Source organism: Astyanax mexicanus, chromosome 18 (genome assembly GCF_023375975.1).
Source record: "Astyanax mexicanus isolate ESR-SI-001 chromosome 18, AstMex3_surface, whole genome shotgun sequence".
In the NCBI taxonomy this organism is placed as follows: domain Eukaryota; kingdom Metazoa; phylum Chordata; class Actinopteri; order Characiformes; family Acestrorhamphidae; genus Astyanax; species Astyanax mexicanus.
The window spans coordinates 24,217,660-24,243,549 of record NC_064425.1 but is presented as its reverse complement, the minus strand read 5'-3'; the positions used below and the strand labels follow the sequence as shown (position 1 = coordinate 24,243,549).

The following is a 25,890-nucleotide window of genomic DNA, read 5'->3' as shown; positions in this document are numbered from 1 at the left end:
ACAAAGACTCTAGGAGGAGTTCGAATGAGTTCGTGAAAAATGTGTAAAAATTTAACATTTTTCAAAATGGCCGACTTCCTGTTGGGCGGAGCTCATACATGCCAATGGGTATTATGTGTGGCATCGTAATATCTATGTTTCTACCAAAAATCTTGAACATTGGGGAAAATTTGAGACAGCTACCGCTAATTTATTAGCCTAAACCAAATAGGGGGCGCTGTAGAGTCATTTAGCTCCACATTAGAAAAACGATTACATTTCTCGAAATCATTTAAAGGCATTATTGGGTCTGCTTATTTAGAAGAGGCTAAGAGCTTTCTATAAATGTCATATAAAATAGGTGGCGCTAGAGAGCTGATAAATTATGAATATGAAAAATTCCAATTTTACATCAAAGTACAGCCTATGCCTAATATGCCTGTGAAATTTTATCAGTTTTCGAACATCGTAACCCACCCAAAACACCACGGGAAACTTTTTATTTTGCGACTTCCTGCCAAAATGGCCGACTTCCTGTTAGGCGGAGTCAAATAAATCTAAGTGATTCTTGATCGGTATAATGAGGTCAATGAGCGTACCAAAGTTGGTGCACATTGGACAAACTTTATCCCGGCCACTAGCAACGTTTGGGGGCGCTATAGAGCTCCTGATCAACGCCCAAGCCCAGGAACTGTGAAATTTCAAATTTTTCACCGGCTTTGATGTCTGTGCCAAAATTCAAGAGTTTTTGAGTATCAGAAAGGCCTCAAAAATGGGCGCGAAGTTTAAAAATAAAAATAATAACGAGTTGTCCCCCTGTCACAGGGGGACGTAGGGCCCTCGCACAACAGCGCAAATCGTACCGGGCCAAACCGAGAAACCGGTAAAAGTAATTTTAAGGTCTTATTGAGTGTGCCAATTATCAAGAGTTTTCTATCCTGTTAAACATGTGAAATATCCATTTTAAATACGGGTAGCGCTATAGCGCTGTTAAAATACATGTATTTTAAATTCTAATTCTACATCAAACAACAGCCTTAGATAAGCAGGCCGGTCAAATTTTGTGAGTTTTTCTCCGTTATAACCTCCTCAAAACACCTGGCATTACCTAGGTTTTCACCTCCTGTTTTGATGTGGCATCTCACAAATTCAACCATCTGCCATTTCGTCCTCGTTTGAGATATCGACTATTCTTTCACAATTTATCATCAGATATGTTTAATGTTTATTTTTACCAAATACCAAGAGAATTCAAGAAAATTTCTAGGAGTAGTTTGACAATATACACAACAAATGTATGTAAAATTCAGATATTTCAAAATGGCCGACTTCCTGTTGGGCGGAGTCAGTCCTACCAATACTGAAAACGTGTCTAATGATGTCTCTTGTGTTTTTGCCAAGTTTCATGAATTTTTAATCATCTGTGTTCTGACTGTGTCATGGTTTCACTTTGGTTTAGTGTTGCGTCTCTAGTCAATCAATTGCCCGCCATTACGTCACCGTTTTAGCGATCAATTATTCCTTTGGCAATTTTCATCAACTGTGTCTGATGTTCATTCTCAGCTAATTTAGAGGTAATCTGACAAAGACTTTAGGAGCAGTTTAAATGAGTTTGTTAAAAAATTGTAAAAATTACACAAATTTCAAAATGGCCGACTTCCTGTTGGGCGGAGCTAATACAAACCAATTGCAAATATGTGCAAAGTCATAGTATCTACGCTCCTACCAAAATTTGAGAAGATTAGACAAATTTTGACACATCCAAAGCTAATTTATTAACCGTACGAATTAGGGGGCGCTGTAGAGTCCGCTAGCTACACATGAAAAAATTATCACAATATTTGTAAAGTGTTTTTTAGATCTTATGGAATCTGACAATTTTCAAGAGTTTTTGAGCATTTCCGTAATGTCAAATATGCATTGAAACCTAGGTGGCGCTATAGAGCCAATGAAATATGTATATATGAAATTTCAATTTTTAATCAAAGTACTGCTTAAATCAAGCAGGCCTGAAAAGTTTTGTGAGTGTTCAACCTGTTTAACCTCCTCAAACACCTACCAACACCAGAATGTATTTACTTCCTGTTTTAATGGGGTATCTCAAGCAATTCAACTGTCCGCCATTTCGTCCTCGTTTAAGATATCGACTATTCCTTCGCAATTTATCATCAAGGATGGTAGTAGTTTATTGTTGACAAATATCAAGAGTATTCAACAAATTCCCTAGGAGGAGTTCGACAAAGTATGCAAAAAATGTGTGTAAAATGCACGTTTTTCAAAATGGCCGACTTCCTGTTGGGCGGAGTCAATCATATCAACACTGAAAACGTGTGTAATGATGTCTTTTATATTTTTGCCAAGTTTCATGAATTTCCAAGCAGCTGTATTCTGACCATGCTAATGTTTCTATTTGGTTTAGTGTTGTGTCTCCATTAAATCAATTGCCCGCCATTACGTCATCGTTTCAGCTATCGACTATTCCTTCGCAATTTAGCACCACGTATGTCTGGAGACTATCCACAGACAATTTAGTTGTAATCTGACAAAGACTCTAGGAGGAGTTCGAATGAGTTCGTGAAAAATGTGTAAAAATTTAACATTTTTCAAAATGGCCGACTTCCTGTTGGGCGGAGCTAATACATGCCAATGGGTATTATGTGTGGCATCATAATATCTATTTTTCTACCAAAAATCTTGAACATTGGGGAAAATTTGAGACAGCTACCGCTAATTTATTAGCCTAAACCAAATAGGGGGCGCTGTAGAGTCATTTAGCTCCACATTAGAAAAACGATTACATTTCACGAAATCATTTAAAGGCAATATTGGGTCTGCTTATTTAGAAGAGGCTAAGAGCTTTCTATAAATGTCATATAAAATAGGTGGCGCTAGAGAGCTGATAAATTATGAATATGAAAAATTCCAATTTTACATCAAATTACAGCCTATGCCCAATATGCCTGTGAAATTTTATGAGTTTTCGAACATCGTAACCCACCCAAAACACCACGGGAAACTTTTTATTTTGCGACTTCCTGCCAAAATGGCCGACTTCCTGTTAGGCGGAGTCAAATAAATCCAAGTGATTCTTGATCGGTATAATGAGGTCAATGAGCGTACCAAAGTTGGTGCACATTGGACAAACTTTATCCCGGCCACTAGCAACGTTTGGGGGCGCTATAGAGCTCCTGATCAACGCCCAAGCCCAGGAACTGTGAAATTTAAAATTTTTCACCGGCTTTGATGTCTGTGCCAAAATTCAAGAGTTTTCGAGTATCAGAAAGGCCTCAAAAATGGGCGCGAAGTTTAAAAATAAAAATAATAATAATAATAATAACGAGTTGTCCCCCTGTCACAGGGGGACGTAGGGCCCTCGCACAACAGCGCAAATCGTACTGTGCCAAACCGAGAAACCGGTGAAAGTAATTTTGAGGTCTTATTAAGTGTGGTAATTTTCAAGAGTTTTCTATCCTGCCAAAAATGTGAAATACCCATTTAAAATACAGGTGGTGCTATAGAGCTGTTAAAACACATATATTTGAAATTCTAATTCTAGATCAAACAACAGCCTCAGATAAGCAGGCCGGTCAAAGTTTGTGAGCTTTTCTCTCTTATAACGTCCTCAAAACTCCTGGCATTACCTATGTGTCAACCTCCAGTTTTGATGTGGCATCTCAAACAGTCAACCGTCCGCCATTCCCTCCTCGTTTAAGATATCGACTATTTCTTCACAATTTATCATCAGATATGTTCAATGTTTATATTTACCAAATACCAAGAGAATTCAAAAAAATTTCTAGGAGTAGTTTGACAACATACGCAAAAAATGTATGCAAAATTCAGATATTTCAAAATGGCCGACTTCCTGTTGGGCGGAGTCAGTCCTACCAATACTGAAAACGTGTCTAATGATGTCTCTTGTGTTTTTGCCAAGTTTCATGAATTTTTAATCATCTGTGTTCTGACTGTGTCATGGTTTCACTTTGGTTTAGTGTTGCGTCTCTATTCAATCAATTGCTCGCCATTACGTCACCGTTTTAGCGATCAACTATTCCTTTGGCAATTTTCATCAACTTTGTCTGATGTTCATTCTCAGCTAATTTAGAGGTAATCTGACAAAGACTTTAGGAGCAGTTTAAATGAGTTTGTGAAAAAAAGTGTAAAAAAATTACAAAATCAAATATGGCCGACTTCCTGTTGGGCGGAGCTAATACAAACCATTGCAAATATGTGCAGAGTCATAGTATCTACGCTCCTACCAAAATTTGAGAAGATTAGACAAATTGTGACACATCCACAGCTAATTTATTAAACGAATGAATTAGGGGGTGCTATAGAGTCCGCTAGCTACACATGAAAAAATTATCACAATATTTGTAAAGTGTTTTTAGATCTTATGGAATCTGACAATTTTCAAGAGTTTTTGAGCATTTCCGTAATGTCAATTATGCATTAAAACCTAGGTGGCGCTATAGAGCCAATGAAATATGTATATATGAAATTTCAATTTTTAATCAAAGGACCGCTTAAATCAAGCAGGCCTGTAAAGTTTCGAGAGTTTTCAACCTGTTTAACCTCCTCAAACACCTACCAACACCAGAATGTATTTACTTCCTATTTTAATGGGGTATCTCCAGCAATTCAACTGTCCGCCATTTCGTCCTCGTTTAAGATATCGACTATTCCTTCGCAATTTATCATCACGGATGGTAGTAGTTTATTTCTGACAAATATCAAGAGTATTCAACAAATTCCCTAGGAGGAGTTCGACAAAGTATGCAAAAAATGTGTGTAAAATGCACGTTTTTCAAAATGGCCTACTTCCTGTTGGGCGGAGTCAATCATATCAACACTGAAAATGTGTGTAATGATGTCTTTTATGTTTTTGCCAAGTTTCATGAATTTCCAAGCAGCTGTATTCTGACCATGCTAATGTTTCTATTTGGTTTAGTGTTGTGTCTCCATTAAATCAATTGCCCGCCATTACGTCATCGTTTCAGCTATCGACTATTCCTTCGCAATTTAGCACCATGTATGTCTGGAGACTATCCACAGACCATTTAGTTGTAATCTGACAAAGACTCTAGGAGGAGTTCGAATGAGTATGTGAAAAATGTTTAAAAATGTAATATTTTTCAAAATGGCCGACTTCCTGTTGGGCGGAGCTAATACATGCCGATGGGTATTATGTGTGGCATCGTAATATGTATGTTTCTACCAAAAATTTTGAACATTGGGGAAAATTTGAGACAGCTACCGCTAATTTATTAGCCTAAACCAAATAGGGGGCGCTGTAGAGTCATTTAGCACCACATTAGAAAAATGATTACATTTCTCGAAATCATTTAAAGGCATTATTGGGTCTGCTAATTTAGAAGAGGCTAAGAGCTTTCTATAAATGTCATATAAAATAGGTGGCGCTAGAGAGCTGATAAATTATGAATATGAAAAATTCCAATTTTACATCAAAGTACATCCTATGCCCAATAGGCCTGTGAAATTTTATGAGTTTTCGAACATCGTAACCCACCCAAAACACCACGGGAAACTTTTTATTTTGCGACTTCCTGCCAAAATGGCTGACTTCTTGTTAGGCGGAGTCAAATAAATCCAAGTGATTCTTGATCGGTATAATGAGGTCAATGAGCGTACCAAAGTTGGTGCACATTGGACAAACTTTATCCTGGCCACTGGCAACGTTTGGGGGCGCTATAGAGCTCCTGATCCACGCCCAAACCTGTGAACAATGTAATTTAAAATTTTTCACCGGCTTTGACGTCTGTGCCAAAATGCAAGAGTTTTCGGGTATCGGAAAGGCCTCAAAAATGGGCGCGAAGTTTGTAAATAAAAATAATAATAAACGGACCAAAAACAATAGGGCTTTGCACCTCCGGTGCAGGCTTCGCCTGCGCCTTCGGTGCTCGGGCCCTAATAATAATAAACGGACCAAAAACAATAGGGCTTTGCACCTCCGGTGCAGGCTTCGCCTGCGCCTTCGGTGCTCGGGCCCTAATAATAACAAGTTGTCCCCCTGTCACAGGGGGACGTAGGGCCCTCGCACACCAGCGCAAATCGTACCGGGCCAAACCGAGAAACCGGTGAAAGTAATTTTGAGGTCTCATTGAGTGTGCCAATTTTCAAGAGTTTTCTATTCTGCCAAAAATGTCAAATATTCATTTAAAATATAGGTGGCGCTATAGAGCTGTGAAAACACGTGTTTGAATTTTTAATTCTAGATCAAAGAACCGCCTCAGATAAGCAGGCCGGTCAAATTTTGTGAGTTTTCCTCAGTTATAACCTCCTCAAAACACCTTGCATTACCTAGGTGTCAACTTCCTGTTTTGAGGTGGCATCTCAAAAATTCAACCGTCCGTCATTTCGTCCTCGTTTAAGATATCAACTATTCCTTCACAATTTGTCATCAGATATGTTCAGTGTTTATTTTTACCAAATACCAACAGAATTCAACAAAATTTCTAGGAGTAGTTTGACAACATACGCAAAAAATGTATGTAAAATGCAGATATTTCAAAATGGCAGACTTCCTGTTGGGCGGAGTCAGTCCTACCAATACTGAAAAAGTGTGTAATGATGTCTCTTGTGTTTTTGCCAAGTTTCATGAATTTTCAATCATCTGTGTTCTGACCGTGTCATGGTTTCACTTTGGTTTAGTGTTGCGTCTCTAGTCAATCAATTGCCCGCCATTACGTCACTGTTTTAGCGATCAACTAATCCTTTGGCAGTTTTCATCAAATATGTCTGTTGTTCATTTACAGTGAAATAAGAGGTAATCTGACAAAGACTTTAGGAGCAGTTTAAATGAGTTTGTGAAAAAAGTGTAAAAATCTTACAAATTCCAATATGGCCGACTTCCTGTTGGGCGGAGCTAATACAAGCCAATTGCAAATATGTGCAGGGTCACAGTATCTACATTCCTACCAAAATTGGAGAACATTAGACCAATTTTGACACATCCAGAGCTAATTTATTAACTGAACAAATTAGGGGGCGCTGTAGAGTCAGCTAGCTACACATGAAAAAATTATCACAATATTTGTAATGAGTTTTTAGGTCCTATGCAATCTGACAATTTTCAAGAGTTTTTGATTATTCCCGTAATGTCAAATATTCATTGAAACCTAGGTGGCGCTATAGAGCCAATGAAATGCGTATATATGAAATTTCAATTTCAAACCAAAGGACCACGTAAAACAAGCAGGCCTGTAAAGTTTTGTGAGTTTCCATCCAGTTTAACCTCCTCAAACACCTACCAAGACCAGAATGTATTCACTTCCTGTTTTAATGGGGTATCTCAAGCAATTCAACTGTCCGCCATTTCGTCCCCGTTTAAGATATCGACTATTCCTTCGCAATTTATCATCAAGGATGGTAGTAGTTTATTGCTGACAAATATCAAGAGTATTCAACAAATTCCCTAGGAGGAGTTCGATAAAGTATGCAAAAAATGTGTGTAAAATGCACGTTTTATCAAAATGGCCGACTTCCTGTTGGGCGGAGTCAATCATATCAACACTGAAAATGTGTGTAATGATGTCTTTTATGTTTTTGCCAAGTTTCATGAGTTTCCAAGCAGCTGTATTCTGACCATGCTAATGTTTCTATTTGGTTTAGTGTTGTGTCTCCATTAAATCAATTGCCCGCCATTACGTCATCGTTTCAGCTATCGACTATTCCTTCGCAATTTAGCACCACGTATGTCTGGAGACTATCCACAGACCATTTCGTTGTAATCTGACAAAGACTCTAGGAGGAGTTCGAATGAGTATGTGAAATATGTTTAAAAATTTTACATTTTTCAAAATGGCCGACTTCCTGTTGGGCGGAGCTAATACATGCCAATGGGTACTATGTGTGGCATCGTAATATCTATGTTTCTACCAAAAATCTTGAACATTGGGGAAAATTTGAGACAGCTACCGCTAATTTATTAGCCTAAACCAAATAGGGGGCGCTGTAGAGTCATTTAGCACCACATTAGAAAAACGATTACATTTCTCGAAATCATTTAAAGGCATTATTGGGTATGCTAATTTAGAAGAGGCTAAGAGCTTTCTATAAATGTCATATAAAATAGGTGGCGCTAGAGAGCTGATAAATTATGAATATGAAAAATTCCAATTTTACATCAAAGTACAGCCTATGCCCAATAGGCCTGTGAAATTTTATGAGTTTTCGAACATCGTAACCCACCCAAAACACCACGGGAAACTTTTTATTTTGCGACTTCCTGCCAAAATGGTCGACTTCCTGTTAGGCGGAGTCAAATAAATCCAAGTGATTCTTGATCGGTATAATGAGGTCAATGAGCGTACCAAAGTTGGTGCACATTGGACAAACTTTATCCCGGCCACTGGCAACGTTTGGGGGCGCTATAGAGCTCCTGATCAACGCCCAAGCCCAGGAACCATGAAATTTTAAATTTTTCACCGGCTTTGACGTCTGTGCCAAAATTCAAGAGTTTTCGAGTATCAGAAAGGCCTCAAAAATGGGCGCGAAGTTTAAAAATAAAAATAACGAGTTGTCCCCCTGTCACAGGGGGACGTAGGGCCCTCGCACAACAGCGCAAATCGTACCGGGCCAAACCGAGAAACCGGTGAAAGTAATTTTAAGGTCTTTTTGAGTGTGCCAATTTTCAAGAGTTTTCTATCATGTTAAACGTGAAATATCAATTTAAAATAACGGTGGCGCTATAGCGCTGTTAAAATACATGTATTTGAAATTCTAATTCTACATCAAACAACAGCCTCAGATAAGCAGGCCGGTCAAATTTTGTGAGTTTTTCTCCGTTATAACCTCCTCAAAACACCTGGCATTACCTAGGTTTTGACCTCCTGTTTTGATGTGGCATCTCACAAATTCAACCATCTGCCATTTCGTCCTCGTTTGAGATATCGACTATTCCTTCACAATTTATCATCAGATATGTTCAATGTTTATTTTTACCAAATACCAAGAGAATTCAACAAATTTGCTAGGAGTAGTTTGACAATATACACAAAAAAATGTGTGTAAAATGCAGATATTTTAAAATGGCCGACTTCCTGTTGGGCGGAGTCAGTCCTACCAATGCTGAAAATGTGTGTAATGATGTCTTTTGTGTTTTTGCCAAGTTTCATGAATTTTCAATAATCTGTTTTCTGACCATGTCATGGTTTCACTTTGGTTTAGTGTTGCGTCTCTAGTGAATCAATTGCTTGCCATTGGGTCACTGTTTTACCGATCGACTAATCCTTTGGCAGTTATCATCAAATGTGTCTGTTGTTCATTTACAGCGAAATAAGAGGTAATGTGACAAAGACTTTAGAAGCAGTTTAAATGAGTTTGTGAAAAATGTGTAAAAATATTACAAATTCCAATATGGCCGACTTCCTGTTGGGCGGAGCTAATACAAGCCAATTGCAAATATGTGCAGGGTCATACTACCTACGATCCTACCAAAATTTGAGAAGATTAGACAAATTTTGACACATCCACAGCTAATTTATTAAACGAATGACTTAGGGGGCGCTGTAGAGTCCGCTAGCTATACATGAAAAAATTGTCAAAATATTTGTAAAGTGTTTTTAGGTCTTATGCAATCTGTCAATTTTCAAGAGGTTTTGAGCATTCCCGTAATGTCTAATATGCATTGAAACCTAGGTGGCGCTATGGAGCCAAATATAATACGTATATATGAAATTTTAATTTCAGATCAAAGTACTGCTTAAATCAAGCAGGCCTGTAAATTTTCGAGAGTTTTCAACCTTTTTAACCTCCTCAAACACCTACTAACACCAGAATGTATTCACTTCCTGTTTTAACGGGGCATCTCAAGCAGTTCAAATGTCCGCTATTTCGTCCTCATTTAAGATATCGACTATTCCTTCGCAATTTATCATCACGGATGGTAGTAGTTTATTGCTGACAAATATCAAGAGTATTCAACAAATTCCCTAGGAGGAGTTTGACAAAGTATGCAAAAAATGTGTGTAAAATGCACGTGTTTCAAAATGGCCGACTTCCTGTTGGGCGGAGTCAATCATATCAACACTGAAAATGTGTGTAATGATGTCTTTTATGTTTTTGCCAAGTTTCATGAATTTCCAAGCAGCTGTATTCTGACCATGCTAATGTTTCTATTTGGTTTAGTGTTGTGTCTCCATTAAATCAATTGACTGCCATTACGTCATCGTTTCAGCTATCGACTATTCCTTCGCAATTTAGCACCAGGTATGTCTGGAGACTATCCACAGACCATTTAGTTGTAATCTGACAAAGACTCTAGGAGGAGTTCGAATGAGTATGTGAAAAATGTTTAAAAATTTAACATTTTTCAAAATGGCCGACTTCCTGTTGGGCGGAGCTAATACATGCCAATGGGTACTATGTGTGGCATCGTAATATCTATGTTTCTACCAAAAATCTTGAACTTTGGGGAAAATTTGAGACAGCTACCGCTAATTTATTAGCCTAAACCAAATAGGGGGCGCTGTAGAGTCATTTAGCACCACATTAGAAAAACGATTACATTTCTCGAAATCATTTAAAGGCATTATTGGGTATGCTAATTTAGAAGAGGCTAAGAGCTTTCTATAAATGTCATATAAAATAGGTGGCGCTAGAGAGCTGATAAATTATGAATATGAAAAATTCCAATTTTAAATCAAAGTACAGCCTATGCCCAATAGGCCTGTGAAATTTTATGAGTTTTCGAACATCGTAACCCACCCAAAACACCACGGGAAACTTTTTATTTTGCGACTTCCTGCCAAAATGGTCGACTTCCTGTTAGGCGGAGTCAAATAAATCCAAGTGATTCTTGATCGGTATAATGAGTTCAATGAGCGTACCAAAGTTGGGGCACATTGGACAAACTTTATCCCGGCCACTGGCAACGTTTGGGGGCGCTATAGAGCTCCTGATCAACGCCCAAGCCCAGGAACTATGAAATTTTAAATTTTTCACCGGCTTTGACGTCTGTGCCAAAATTCAAGAGTTTTCGAGTATCAGAAAGGCCTCAAAAATGGGCGCGAAGTTTAAAAATAAAAATAATAATAACGAGTTGTCCCCCTGTCACAGGGGGACGTAGGGCCCTCGCACAACAGCGCAAATCGTACCGGGCCAAACCGAGAAACCGGTAAAAGTAATTTTGAGGTCTTATTGAGTGTGCCAATTTTCAAGAGTTTTCTATCCTGTTAAACATGTGAAATATCCATTTAAAATACAGGTGGCGCTATGGCGCTGTTAAAATACATGTATTTGAAATTCTAATTCTACATCAAACAACAGCCTTAGATAAGCAGGCTGGTCAAATTTTGTGAGTTTTTCTCCGTTATAACCTCCTCAAAACACCTGGCATTACCTAGGTTTTCACCTCCTGTTTTGATGTGGGATCTCAAAAATTCAACCATCTGCCATTTCGTCCTCGTTTGAGATATCGACTATTCCTTCACAATTTATCATCAGATATGTTCATTGTTTATTTTTACCAAATACCAAGAGAATTCATCAAATTTGCTAGGAGTAGTTTGACAATGTACACAAAAAATGTGTGTAAAATGCAGATATTTCAAAATGGCCGACTTCCTGTTGGGCGGAGTCAGTCCTACCAATGCTGAAAATGTGTGTAATGATGTCTTTTGTGTTTTTGCCAAGTTTCATGAATTTTCAATAATCTGTTTTCTGACCATGTCATGGTTTCACTTTGGTTTAGTGTTGCGTCTCTAGTGACTCAATTGCTCGCCATTGGGTCACCGTTTTACCGATCAACTAATCCTTTGGCAATTATCATCAAATATGTCTGTTGTTCATTTACAGCAAAATAAGAGGTAATCTGACAAAGACTTTAGGAGCAGTTTAAATTAGTTTGTGAAAAATGTGTAAAAAAATGACAAAATCCAATATGGCCGACTTCCTGTTGGGCGGAGCTAATACAAACCAATTGCAAATATGTGCAGAGTCATAGTATCTACGCTCCTACCAAAATTTGAGAAGATTAGACAAATTGTGACACATCCACAGCTAATTTATTAAACAAACGAATTAGGGGGCGCTATAGAGTCCGCTAGCTACACATGAAAAAATTATCACAATATTTGTAAAGTGTTTTTAGATCTTATGGAATCTGACAGTTTTCAAGAGTTTTTGAGCATTTCCGTAATGTCAAATATGCATTGAAACCTAGGTGGCGCTATAGAGCCAATGAAATATGTATATATGAAATTTAAATTTTTAATCAAAGAACCGCTTAAATCAAGCAGGCCTGTAAAGTTTCGTGAGTGTTCAACCTGTTTAACCTCCTCAAACACCTACCAACACTAGAATGTATTTACTTCCTATTTTAATGGGGTATCTCAAGCAATTCAACTGTCCGCCATTTCGTCCTCGTTTAAGATATCGACTATTCCTTCGCAATTTATCATCACGGATGGTAGTAGTTTATTGCTGACAAATATCAAGAGTATTCAACAAATTCCCTAGGAGGAGTTCGACAAAGTATGCAAAAAATGTGTGTAAAATGCACGTTTTTCAAAATGGCCGACTTCCTGTTGGGCGTAGTCAATCATATCAACACTGAAAACGTGTGTAATGATGTCTTTTATGTTTTTGCCAAGTTTCATGAATTTCCAAGCAGCTGTGTTCTGACCATGCTAATGTTTCTATTTGGTTTAGTGTTGTGTCTGTATTAAATCAACTGCCCGCCATTACGTCATCGTTTCAGCTATCGACTATTCCTTCGCAATTTAGCACCACGTATGTCTGGAGACTATCCACAGACCATTTAGTTGTAATCTGACAAAGACTCTAGGAGGAGTTCGAATGAGTTCGTGAAAAATGTGTAAAAATTTAACATTTTTCAAAATGGCCGACTTCCTGTTGGGCGGAGCTAATACATGCCAATGGGTATTATGTGTGGCATCGTAATATCTATGTTTCTACCAAAAATCTTGAACATTGGGGAAAATTTGAGACAGCTACCGCTAATTTATTAGCCTAAACCAAATAGGGGGCGCTGTAGAGTCATTTAGCTCCACATTAGAAAAACGATTACATTTCTCAAAATCATTTAAAGGCATTATTGGGTCTGCTTATTTAGAAGAGGCTAAGAGCTTTCTATAAATGTCATATAAAATAGGTGGCGCTAGAGAGCTGATAAATTATGAATATGAAAAATTCCAATTTTACATCAAAGTACAGCCTATGCCCAATATGCCTGTGAAATTTTATGAGTTTTCGAACATCGTAACCCACCCAAAACACCACGGGAAACTTTTTATTTTGCGACTTCCTGCCAAAATGGCCGACTTCCTGTTAGGCAGAGTCAAATAAATCCAATTGATTCTTGATCGGTATAATGAGGTCAATGAGCGTACCAAAGTTGGTGCACATTGGACAAACTTTATCCCGGCCACTGGCAACGTTTGGGGGCGCTATAGAGCTCCTGATCAACTCCCAAGCCCAGGAACTGTGAAATTTCAAATTTTTCACCGGCTTTGATGTCTGTGCCAAAATTCAAGAGTTTTCGAGTATCAGAAAGGCCTCAAAAATGGCCGCGAAGTTTAAAAATAAAAATAATAATAATAATAAACGGACCAAAAACAATAGGGCTTTGCACCTCCGGTGCAGGCTTCGCCTGCGCCTTCGGTGCTCGGGCCCTAATAACGAGTTGTCCCCCTGTCACAGGGGGACGTAGGGCCCTCGCACAACAGCGCAAATTGTACCGGGCCAAACCGAGAAACCGGTAAAAGTCATTTTAAGGTCTTATTGAGTGTGCCAATTTTCAAGAGTTTTCTATCCTGTTAAACATGTGAAATATCCATTTAAAATACAGGTAGCGCTATGGCGCTGTTAAAATACATGTATTTGAAATTCTAATTCTACGTCAAACAACAGCCTCAGATAAGCAGGCCGGTCAAATTTTGTGAGTTTTTCTCCGTTATAACCTCCTCAAAACACCAGGCATTACCTAGGTTTTGACCTCCTGTTTTGATGTGGCATCTCACAAATTCAACCATCTGCCATTTCGTCCTCGTTTGAGATATCGACTATTCCTTCACAATTTATCATCAGATATGTTTAATGTTTATTTTTACCAAATACCAAGAGAATTCAAGAAAATTTCTAGGAGTAGTTTGACAATATACACAACAAATGTATGTAAAATTCAGATATTTCAAAATGGCCGACTTCCTGTTGGGCGGAGTCAGTCCTACCAATACTGAAAACGTGTCTAATGATGTCTCTTGTGTTTTTGCCAAGTTTCATGAATTTTTAATCATCTGTGTTCTGACTGTGTCATGGTTTCACTTTGGTTTAGTGTTGCGTCTCTAGTCAATCAATTGCCCGCCATTACGTCACCGTTTTAGCGATCAATTATTCCTTTGGCAATTTTCATCAACTGTGTCTGATGTTCATTCTCAGCTAATTTAGAGGTAATCTGACAAAGACTTTAGGAGCAGTTTAAATGAGTTTGTTAAAAATTTGTAAAAATTACACAAATTTCAAAATGGCCGACTTCCTGTTGGGCGGAGCTAATACAAACCAATTGCAAATATGTGCAAAGTCATAGTATCTACGCTCCTACCAAAATTTGAGAAGATTAGACAAATTTTGACACATCCAAAGCTAATTTATTAACCGTACGAATTAGGGGGCGCTGTAGAGTCCGCTAGCTACACATGAAAAAATTATCACAATATTTGTAAAGTGTTTTTTAGATCTTATGGAATCTGACAATTTTCAAGAGTTTTTGAGCATTTCCGTAATGTCAAATATGCATTGAAACCTAGGTGGCGCTACAGAGCCAATGAAATATGTATATATGAAATTTCAATTTTTAATCAAAGTACTGCTTAAATCAAGCAGGCCTGAAAAGTTTTGTGAGTGTTCAACCTGTTTAACCTCCTCAAACACCTACTAACACCAGAATGTATTTACTTCCTATTTTAATGGGGTATCTCAAGCAATTCAACTGTCCGCCATTTCGTCCTCGTTTAAGATATCGACTATTCCTTCGCAATTTATCATCAAGGATGGTAGTAGTTTATTGCTGACAAATATCAAGAGTATTCAACAAATTCCCTAGGAGGAGTTCGACAAAGTATGCAAAAAATGTGTGTAAAATGCCCGTTTTTCAAAATGGCCGACTTCCTGTTGGGCGGAGTCAATCATATCAACACTGAAAACGTGTGTAATGATGTCTTTTATATTTTTGCCAAGTTTCATGAATTTCCAAGCAGCTGTATTCTGACCATGCTTATGTTTCTATTTGGTTTAGTGTTGTGTCTCCATTAAATCAATTGCCCGCCATTACGTCATCGTTTCAGCTATCGACTATTCCTTCGCAATTTAGCACCACGTATGTCTGGAGACTATCCACAGACAATTTAGTTGTAATCTGACAAAGACTCTAGGAGGAGTTCGAATGAGTTCGTGAAAAATGTGTAAAAATTTAACATTTTTCTAAATGGCCGACTTCCTGTTGGGCGGAGCTAATACATGCCAATGGGTATTATGTGTGGCATCGTAATATCTATTTTTCTACCAAAAATCTTGAACATTGGGGAAAATTTGAGACAGCTACCGCTAATTTATTAGCCTAAATCAAATAGGGGGCGCTGTAGAGTCATTTAGCTCCAAATTAGAAAAACGATTACATTTCTCGAAATCATTTAAAGGCATTATTGGGTCTGCTTATTTAGAAGAGGCTAAGAGCTTTCTATAAATGTCATATAAAATAGGTGGCGCTAGAGAGCTGATAAATTATGAATATGAAAAATTCCAATTTTACATCAAAGTACAGCCTATGCCCAATATGCCTGTGAAATTTTATGAGTTTTCGAACATCGTAACCCACCCAAAACACCACTGGAATCTTTTTATTTTGCGACTTCCTGCCAAAATGGCAGACTTCCTGTTAAGCGGAGTCAAATAAATCCAAGTGATTCTTGATCGGTATAATGAGGTCAATGAGCGTACCAAAGTTGGTGCACATTGGACAAACTTTATCCCGGCAACTAGCAACGTTTGGGGGCGCTATAGAGCTCCTGATCAACGACCAAGCCCAGGAACTGTGAAATTTCAAATTTTTCACCGGCTTTGATGTCTGTGCCAAAATTCAAGAGTTTTCGAGTATCAGAAAGGCCTCAAAAATGGGCGCGAAGTTTAAAAATAAAAATAATAATAATAATAATAATAACGAGTTGTCCCCCTGTCACAGGGGGACGTAGGGCCCTCGCACAACAGCGCAAATCGTACCGGGCCAAACCGAGAAACCGGTAAAAGTAATTTTGAGGTCTTATTGAGTGTGCCAATTTTTAAGAGTTTTCTATCCTGTTAAACATGTGAAATATCCATTTAAAATACAGGTAGCGCTATGGCGCTGTTAAAATACATGTATTTGAAATTCTAATACTACATCAAACAACAGCCTCAGATAAGCAGGCCGGTCAAATTTTGTGAGTTTTTCTCCGTTATAACCTCCTCAAAACACCTGGCATTACCTAGGTTTTGACCTCCTGTTTTGATGTGGCATCTCACAAATTCAACCATCTGCCATTTCGTCCTCGTTTGAGATATCGACTATTCCTTCACAATTTATCATCAGATATGTTTAATGTTTATTTTTACCAAATACCAAGAGAATTCAAGAAAAATTCTAGGAGTAGTTTGACAATATACACAACAAATGTATGTAAAATTCAGATATTTCAAAATGGCCGACTTCCTGTTGGGCGGAGTCAGTCCTACCAATACTGAAAACGTGTCTAATGATGTCTCTTGTGTTTTTGCCAAGTTTCATGAATTTTTAATCATCTGTGTTCTGACTGTGTCATGGTTTCACTTTGGTTTAGTGTTGCGTCTCTAGTCAATCAATTGCCCGCCATTACGTCACCGTTTTAGCGATCAATTATTCCTTTGGCAATTTTCATCAACTGTGTCTGATGTTCATTCTCAGCTAATTTAGAGGTAATCTGACAAAGACTTTAGGAGCAGTTTAAATGAGTTTGTTAAAAAATTTTAAAAATTACACAAATTTCAAAATGGCCGACTTCCTGTTGGGCGGAGCTAATACAAACCAATTGCAAATATGTGCAAAGTCATAGTATCTACGCTCCTACCAAAATTTGAGAAGATTAGACAAATTTTGACACATCCAAAGCTAATTTATTAACCGTACGAATTAGGGGGCGCTGTAGAGTCCGCTAGCTACACATGAAAAAATTATCACAATATTTGTAAAGTGTTTTTTAGATCTTATGGAATCTGACAATTTTCAAGAGTTTTTGAGCATTTCCGTAATGTCAAATATGCATTGAAACCTAGGTGGCGCTATAGAGCCAATGAAATATGTATATATGAAATTTCAATTTTTAATCAAAGTACTGCTTAAATCAAGCAGGCCTGAAAAGTTTTGTGAGTGTTCAACCTGTTTAACCTCCTCAAACACCTACTAACACCAGAATGTATTTACTTCCTATTTTAATGGGGTATCTCAAGCAATTCAACTGTCCGCCATTTCGTCCTCGTTTAAGATATCGACTATTCCTTCGCAATTTATCATCAAGGATGGTAGTAGTTTATTGTTGACAAATATCAAGAGTATTCAACAAATACCCCAGGAGGAGTTTGACAAAGTATGCAAAAAATGTGTGTAAAATGCACGTTTTTCAAAATGGCCGACTTCCTGTTGGGCGGAGTCAATCATATCAACACTGAAAACGTGTGTAATGATGTCTTTTATATTTTTGCCAAGTTTCATGAATTTCCAAGCAGCTGTATTCTGACCATGCTAATGTTTCTATTTGGTTTAGTGTTGTGTCTCCATTAAATCAATTGCCCGCCATTACGTCATCGTTTCAGCTATCGACTATTCCTTCGCAATTTAGCACCACGTATGTCTGGAAACTATCCACAGACAATTTAGTTGTAATCTGACAAAGACTCTAGGAGGAGTTCGAATGAGTTCGTGAAAAATGTGTAAAAATTTAACATTTTTCTAAATGGCCGACTTCCTGTTGGGCGGAGCTAATACATGCCAATGGGTATTATGTGTGGCATCGTAATATCTATTTTTCTACCAAAAATCTTGAACATTGGGGAAAATTTGAGACAGCTACCGCTAATTTATTAGCCTAAACCAAATAGGGGGCGCTGTAGAGTCATTTAGCTCCACATTAGAAAAACGATTACATTTCTCGAAATCATTTAAAGGCATTATTGGGTCTGCTTATTTAGAAGAGGCTAAGAGCTTTCTATAAATGTCATATAAAATAGGTGGCGCTAGAGAGCTGATAAATTATGAATATGAAAAATTCCAATTTTACATCAAAGTACAGCCTATGCCCAATATGCCTGTGAAATTTTATGAGTTTTCGAACATCGTAACCCACCCAAAACACCACGGGAAACTTTTTATTTTGCGACTTCCTGCCAAAATGGCAGACTTCCTGTTAGGCGGAGTCAAATAAATCCAAGTGATTCTTGATCGGTATAATGAGGTCAATGAGCGTACCAAAGTTGGTGCACATTGGACAAACTTTATCCCGGCCACTAGCAACGTTTGGGGGCGCTATAGAGCTCCTGATCAACGACCAAGCCCAGGAACTGTGAAATTTCAAATTTTTCACCGGCTTTGATGTCTGTGCCAAAATTCAAGAGTTTTCGAGTATCAGAAAGGCCTCAAAAATGGGCGCGAAGTTTAAAAATAAAAATAATAATAATAATAATAAACGGACCAAAAACAATAGGGCTTTGCACCTCCGGTGCAGGCTTCGCCTGCGCCTTCGGTGCTCGGGCCCTAATAATAATAACGAGTTGTCCCCCTGTCACAGGGGGACGTAGGGCCCTCGCATAACAGCGCAAATCGTACCGGGCCAAACCGAGAAAATTGTGAAAGTTGGACCCATGTGTGATTTTTCATGAAATGTGCAGTTATATTGTAGTGGCCAATTTTTTAAGAGTTTTTGAGCATTCCCGTAATATCAAATATGCATTGAAACCTAGGTGGTGCAATAAATGCAATAAAATATATATATATATGAAATTTCAATTTCAGATCAAAGTACAGCATAAGTCAAGCAGGCCTGTAAAGTTTCGTGAGTTTTAAACTATTGTAACCTCCTCAAACACCTACCAACACCAAGATGTATTCACTTCCTGTTTTGATGGGGCATCTCAAAAATTCTGTCTGCCATTTAGTCCTTGTTTGAGATATCAACAATTCTTTCACAATTTGTCATCAGATATGTTTAATGTTTATTTTTGCCAAATACCAAGAGAATTCAACAAATTTCCTAGGAGTAGTTTGACAACATACGCATAAAATGAGTGTAAAATGCAGATATTTCAGAATATTTTCTGTATTTTATGTATGTATTTAGGTGTTTTTGATGGGTGTGTGTTTTTCAGGTGAAAACAGTGATTTGGTTTTGTCTACATTTGGAAAGAAAAAGTTAGCTTTTTGTAAAGGTTTGTATATTTTGTGTTTTCTAAGAAATTAGATGTATGATTTGTTAAAAAAAACGTTTTATCTTTATTTAATCAACCTTTTATATGATATTAAGATAAACATTTATTTAAAGTGCCATTGATTTGTAGAATAGAGCATGTTTGAATCTTTTAAACATGAGTGAGTTCATTACAAAGAATTTAAAGTTAAAGAATATTACATTTAATTTGTTTAATAGAGTTATATTAACATATAATATTTTATTCCAATTGCTGTTGTATATGCTAATGGAATGTATGTTACAAAGTAAATGTTATTTTTAGTGATGAGAAGGTATTTCACTATGGTTTATTTTAACAATATAAATAAATTATTACATTGTGAGTTACTGTATGACAAGAGTATAAAGATTGTTTGGGAAGGAGTGGGTTTGAGGGGGTGGATGTTAGCCAGATGTGGGTGTGGTGCAAGGAGTGGATGGGGGTGTGCCAACCAGGTGTGGGTGTGGTGGAAGGAGTGGACGGGGGTGTGTCAACCAGGTGTGGGAGTGGTGGAAGGAGTGGACGGGGGTGTGTCAACCAGGTGTGGGAGTGGCAGATTTCTAGTCAAAAGCTGGTGTTGGTCAACTGGTCAGATTAGTCAGTTGCTTTTGGAGGGAAGGTGCACTGCGAATTTCTCCTGCTGTTGCTGAAGGGATTTTATCAGAGACAACTTCCAACTTCCAGACTACTCTTCCAACACTCTTTATCCAAGGTATGTGATCTTTGTTTTGGCTGTATGGTTTAATTACAATTATTCTAAATTTGTTCTAAATTAGTAGTGGGTTCTTTGCTGTTGCTCTGCTGGTATTATTGTAGTTCAGAAGACATTATGTAATAAAGGTTAATTTTTTTGTTGATAAATTGTTTAAAATTAATTATTTTTTATTATCATATAACAGGGATTTCTGCTGCTGCTGAAGTAATATCCCCAGTGACAACTTTAATCTACAAAGAGTCTAAGTGCAAGGTATGGTATATTTATTTTTAATTCCCCTATGTGTGTGTGTAAAATTTAATATAAGTTATTCTAAAATACTAGCTGAGTTATTTGCTGTTGCTTTAATTGTAGTCATGCAAGTTTAAGCACCAACCTCTATAGAGATGTGTGTGACAGTAAGCTGAGAAAGTTTCATGCAGAATCCAAGATGTACTATACTTTTTAATATGAGGGGTTATTGGTATGTTATTAATTATTAGTGGGTCACAGTCTGCATAGTGGTAAAGTATTTAAATTACATACAATCTTTTTTACAGTAAATATCCATTGTAAGTGGCCATGTTGGCTGAGCAAAGAGTTTTTAATTTGAATTTATGTTTGTTACAAAAAATTGAAGTTAAAAAAAGGTCAAGTTTTCAATACAACTATGTTACAATACATGATTTTATTTACAAAAAATCTATAACATAATTGGTAAAGTACTTGTTTTGTTAGTTATTGTTCATGCACGTTGGAAAGGGAACCTTTCACATAAACTAAATATGAATATTTTTTTATTGTTCTCAATTTCAACTATTTGTTTTAAATACAGAAAATAATCTGTTTAATAGTGAGTTACTATAATATTTTGCACATATGTGCAATATGTGCACATTCTCTAACCAAGTAACCTGCTACCTGCACCCATCACTGTGCTGTTGTCACCTAGAGGGGATTAAAAAGGGCTCATTGTTGTAGCTGAGAAAGGAATGTGGCCGCCATCAAGACACTCTTTGAGTCTGATTGGGCGATTAGCATAACTATTAACTGGGCAACACACACAGACAGGGGTGGGGGTGAAGTGGGGGGTGGTGACCAAATGCAGATAAATTCTATTCTATGATGTGGCAATGTAGTGATGAGTGTAGCAGATAATAATAAATAAATGTAAAGCTAATAAGTAAATACTTTTAGTCAAGTTTTAACTGCAAAAATAATACATTGTAATGAATTATTACTGGTTTAATACAAGCCAAAATAATGGCTATACATTTGTGTATGTGTTTGATTTTTTTTAATTATTGAGATTATTTGTTTGCTAAATTAATTCAGTAGGTAAAAAAGTATGTTTTAATAATTTGATGTGCAGCATGGGTCAATTGTGAGCTGTGTAAGTTTTAAATTTCTATATATTTTTGAATAAAAGCTTTTTTTGTATCACCACCCCTCTAATGTACACATGGGTCAAAAATTACCTGCATTCATTTTCTGTGTTAAATCATGTATGGCTGAGGGTTTCTTTAACAGAAATATTCATTTTTACTTGTCTTAATTTATGAGAAAACAGCTTTTGTATTTGTTATTTCACAGCTCAGCACAGCTCCCGTCACACACCTCAGTAATGTTTTACCATAACATTACCTTAAATATTTGACTCCAGTAGTGAAATATAACTGTGCATAATATATGATTAGGTTTAGGTTACCATGCGAGTGAGTACATTTCCTACAAGCTATTATTATTATTCTCAAGCTATATTATTATTATTATTGTATAATTCTTTTTTAGTTAGTTAAATCTACTGTAGCTAGTTAACTATTATAGTAAGCTTAGCTAACTTCTTAGCTAAATACATCAGTATGCCATTTAGCTGCATGTGGTAAAGTTATAACAGTTTAAAAATATTCAGTAGGAAAAAAAATCTGCAAAATTTAGATTTTGTAAATAACAGTAAATTTAAAGAAAAAAAAAGATTATAACTTTTATACACAGATAATAATAATAGACATTAATGTACTTAGTCATTCTAACTAAAAGTTAACTATCATTTTTAGTTATAGTTAGCTAACTATAACTAGCTAATAATAATAATTACTTGTAAAGTTATATTAAAGATGCTTTATTCAAAGTTCCACTGCATATGGTATCTGCATTTGGGTCTATCCGCTTCACTACCCCAAAAACCTGACAGCATGTGTGTGTGTTATATAATGTTAAAAGCAATACTAGTTAAGCTGTGTGATGGGAGCTGAGCTGAGTTGTGAAATGGTAAATGTGGGTTGTGTCTGATGTGTGTAACCCAATGTAAAACCATAAAAGCTGCTTCTTCATAAAGTAATAAAAACTTGTGCTAAAGAAACCCTTATGAATTAACATGAATTAACAAAGAAAATGAATGCAGGTATTTTTTGACTCATGTGTGCATTATACAAACAGGGCTTTTATTTAAAAAGACGGAAACATTTTAAATAAGGATGTATAGTGATCAAAAACAAGTTAATTCAGAGATTCTGAAGTTCTGAATCACTTAATTTATTGCAAATATATATCATATATTAAAAATGTATGGGTCATTTTTGACCCATGTTGTGAATTAGAAGCGGTGTGCAAAGGCAAAGTATCAAAGGGTTAAACTGTCATTATGCATGATGCATTCTGATAACCTTTAGCTAATAGTTTATTCAGACACAATATGTTTTGGACAAGCATTTAATTATAGTTTATGTAACTACATAATATTTAATGTTCACACCATGTTATATATGCATCTGTAGTATAATCTGTATTCTAATTGTAAGAGGTATGTTTTGTAAATTGTGTAATAGTGTAACTGGAAGTGCATTTTATTAATGAAAATTGTCTTACTTTATTTTACAGATGCCACGGAAAAAGTCATTCAGAATGAGGCGTGCGCCCAAGACTGTGAGTACTGTGGTTGATGTGCAGTGCTGCTGCGATTCTAAATTAGTTGGTGGATTGGTGTGTGGTACCAAGCATTTCAGGTTGCTCGACAGAAACAATGAAAGAACAGAGATTTGTAGTGTTTTAGGTCTTATTAGGCATAAAGTGTCAAATGTGTGTACTTGGAAGGCTGGTGTGATGGATTCAATTTGTGATGAAGGAAGGATACTTTTGGAGGAGAGGAAACCTACAAAGGGTTTGGCTGGTAGATATAATGCTTTCAGCAGAGTGGCTGATGTTTCTCTAGGTAAAGTAATATGTGGTTCTTGTGATTACTTGGAGTTTTCTAGTGCTTTACAAGAGACATTGCTTGATCAACAGTCCTGTTTGTTAAACTTAGATGGATATCACTGTGCAGTTGTGTATCACAATGAATATTTCATTGTTTTGGATTTTAACGCTTGCAATTCTTCTGGTTTGCCGTGTGACTTTGGCGTCTGTGTAGCACAATTTCACACTAGTCTGAATGAAACCATGCTGTTTTTCACAACATTGCTTGAGAAGCTAAAAGCAAAGGTGTTCTCTGTTGCTAGTGTAATGGTGAGGTTGGCTGATGAACAGGTTTCATCAATGCATTGTCCAAGTACTGCTAACGGTATGCATGAAAGTCCTGTGAAAATCTCTGAACAAAAAGTCTGTGTTCCAGAAGGTGTTGAACTGAAGGAGTGTTATGTTAATTTGAAAAGGATGGCAAATGATAAAGCTGGAAAGTCTACTGTGCAAACCCCCAAAAAAAGGAAATTAGTCAAAATGGAAGCTATCCATGATTCAGATGTTCAGTGTGATATAAACAGTGTTCGTTGTGTCCAGGGTTCTTTTCATCAAGGGCATTCTAGATTTGGGAGAAACGGTGGGCGTCAATGTGTGGCTAATTCATTAGCAGCTATGGTAATGCATGAAAAGAAAAACGTCATTGGGTGGAATACAAAATATTTGGACAGTGTTCTCATTTCAGGAAACACATTTTATTCGTTTTGCAAAACACAAGGACTAATTACTGATGGTAGTGAAAGCCAGTATCTGCTTGTAACAGACTTGCCACAAACAGCCAGAATTGATGATTCTGAATATACTTTTACATTTAGTGACCCTGTGGTAGGGGATGTGAATGTAGAGGATGGCGAACTTCTCAGATCAGGAATTGCATATAGTTTAATAAGTGGTCTAGAAAAAATCTTTTCAATGCATGACAGATGTTTTTTCACTTATGATCAGAGGACCTGTGCTATAATTCACGTAAATGGTCAGTTTGCTTTGATTGATTCTCACGCACGAGATGTGTATGGTAGGACAAACAGTCAGGGGAAAAGCATTGTTCTGTACTTTCCTTCACTTCATGACATTGTTGCTTTGGTGCATGTGTGGGTTTTAGATAGAGAGACACTGCTTGAATCAAATGATTTTGAGATTACAGGGGTTGATATTTGTCCTGTTGTGAGTAATTTGGAAAACAATGAAAGTTGCTTGGAAGGAGTAGTTGGTAACACTAGTAAGTGTATGTTGGTTGATGATTCTAGTTCTTCTTACTCATCTGAAGATACACATGATGTTACTTTCATGAAGGAATTGCCCAGTGTAAAGTATCAGTTTAGTGTACTGTGTAAAGATGTAGCTCAGGGTATATGTAATAAGCTGAATGTAAGTTTTGAAAAGAGGTCTAGCATGGTGCCAGGCAGGTATGGGGATTTAGGAAAACCTTGTAAAACAGAAAATATAGTGGGTGATGGAAACTGCTTCTTCAGGTGTATATCACAAGTAGTCAGTGGTAATCAAGCATACCACCGTAGATTTAGACTTGCTATAGTAAAACACATGCAGGCTAATGAGGCTCAGTACAGTACAGACATAAGACAGGATTACACATCGCTGAAGGAGTACTTAGAGAGGTCTAGAATGAATTTTGTTGGAAGTTGGGCAACAGATATTGAAATCCAAGCTGCAGCAGATTTTCTAGGTGTAGATGTTTACACTTACACTAGTGATAAATGGCTGAAGTTTAACTGCAGGGGCTCAAAAGTTACAGAGGATGGAATTTATTTGGTTCATAGAAATGGGAACCACTATGAAACTGTTGTGTGCGTGAAACGTGGGAGTTGTCAAGATTGCCATATGTTGTGTAAAATACATGAGTTAAATAATGCATGCCCTATGCAAACACGCTCTGTAGGAAACAATCAAGCTAGTAGTCAGAGTTTGATAACAGCAGGTGAATCCCACATAAACAAATGTGCACTGAAACACAAAGGTAGTGATATAGAAAAAACAGACAGAAAGAGGAGATGTTTAAATATCACTGAGGCTGATTGTAAGGAAGCTACAGAGCATACAGCAGTTTTAAAATGTCCTAAACAAATAAAATCTAAATACATGAGAGAAAAGTACAAAAATGCAATGAAAGTGCATTACAAAACAAACACAATCTATAGAAACAAGATAAAGATGCATAATGTCAACAAGTACAAAAAAGACACCAGTCATCGTTCAAAACTGATTGTGTGTATGAAATTAAGATACTCAAATGATGAAAAATACAGGTTTAATGTTCGAAATCGCAGCAAAAGCAAATATGCTACTAATGAACACTTTAGGCAACAGCTCCATGAATTTAGCAAACATAAATATGCGACTGATACAGAATTCAGCAAAGCAGTTCGTGAATTCAGTAAAGATAAATATGCTACAGACGCAGAATTCAGCAAAGCAGTTCGTAAATTCAGTACAAATAAATATGCTTCTCACCCAGAATTCAGCAAAGCAGTTCG

General features: G+C 37.0%; 1 long non-coding RNA gene across 2 annotated transcripts; it reads left to right on the top strand.

Moving 5' to 3' along the window:
• The first annotated feature begins 19,475 nt into the window (after positions 1–19,475).
• LOC125782616 (uncharacterized) lies at positions 19,476–23,365 on the top strand. Of its 2 annotated transcripts, XR_007425339.1 has the most exons (4): positions 19,476–19,968; positions 20,012–20,182; positions 20,370–20,437; positions 23,045–23,365. It is a non-coding gene; the product is annotated as an uncharacterized LOC125782616 (long non-coding RNA). The 2 variants fall into 2 exon arrangements; XR_007425338.1 differs by having other exon boundaries at positions 20,012–20,437.
• Positions 23,366–25,890: the final 2,525 nt, after the last annotated feature.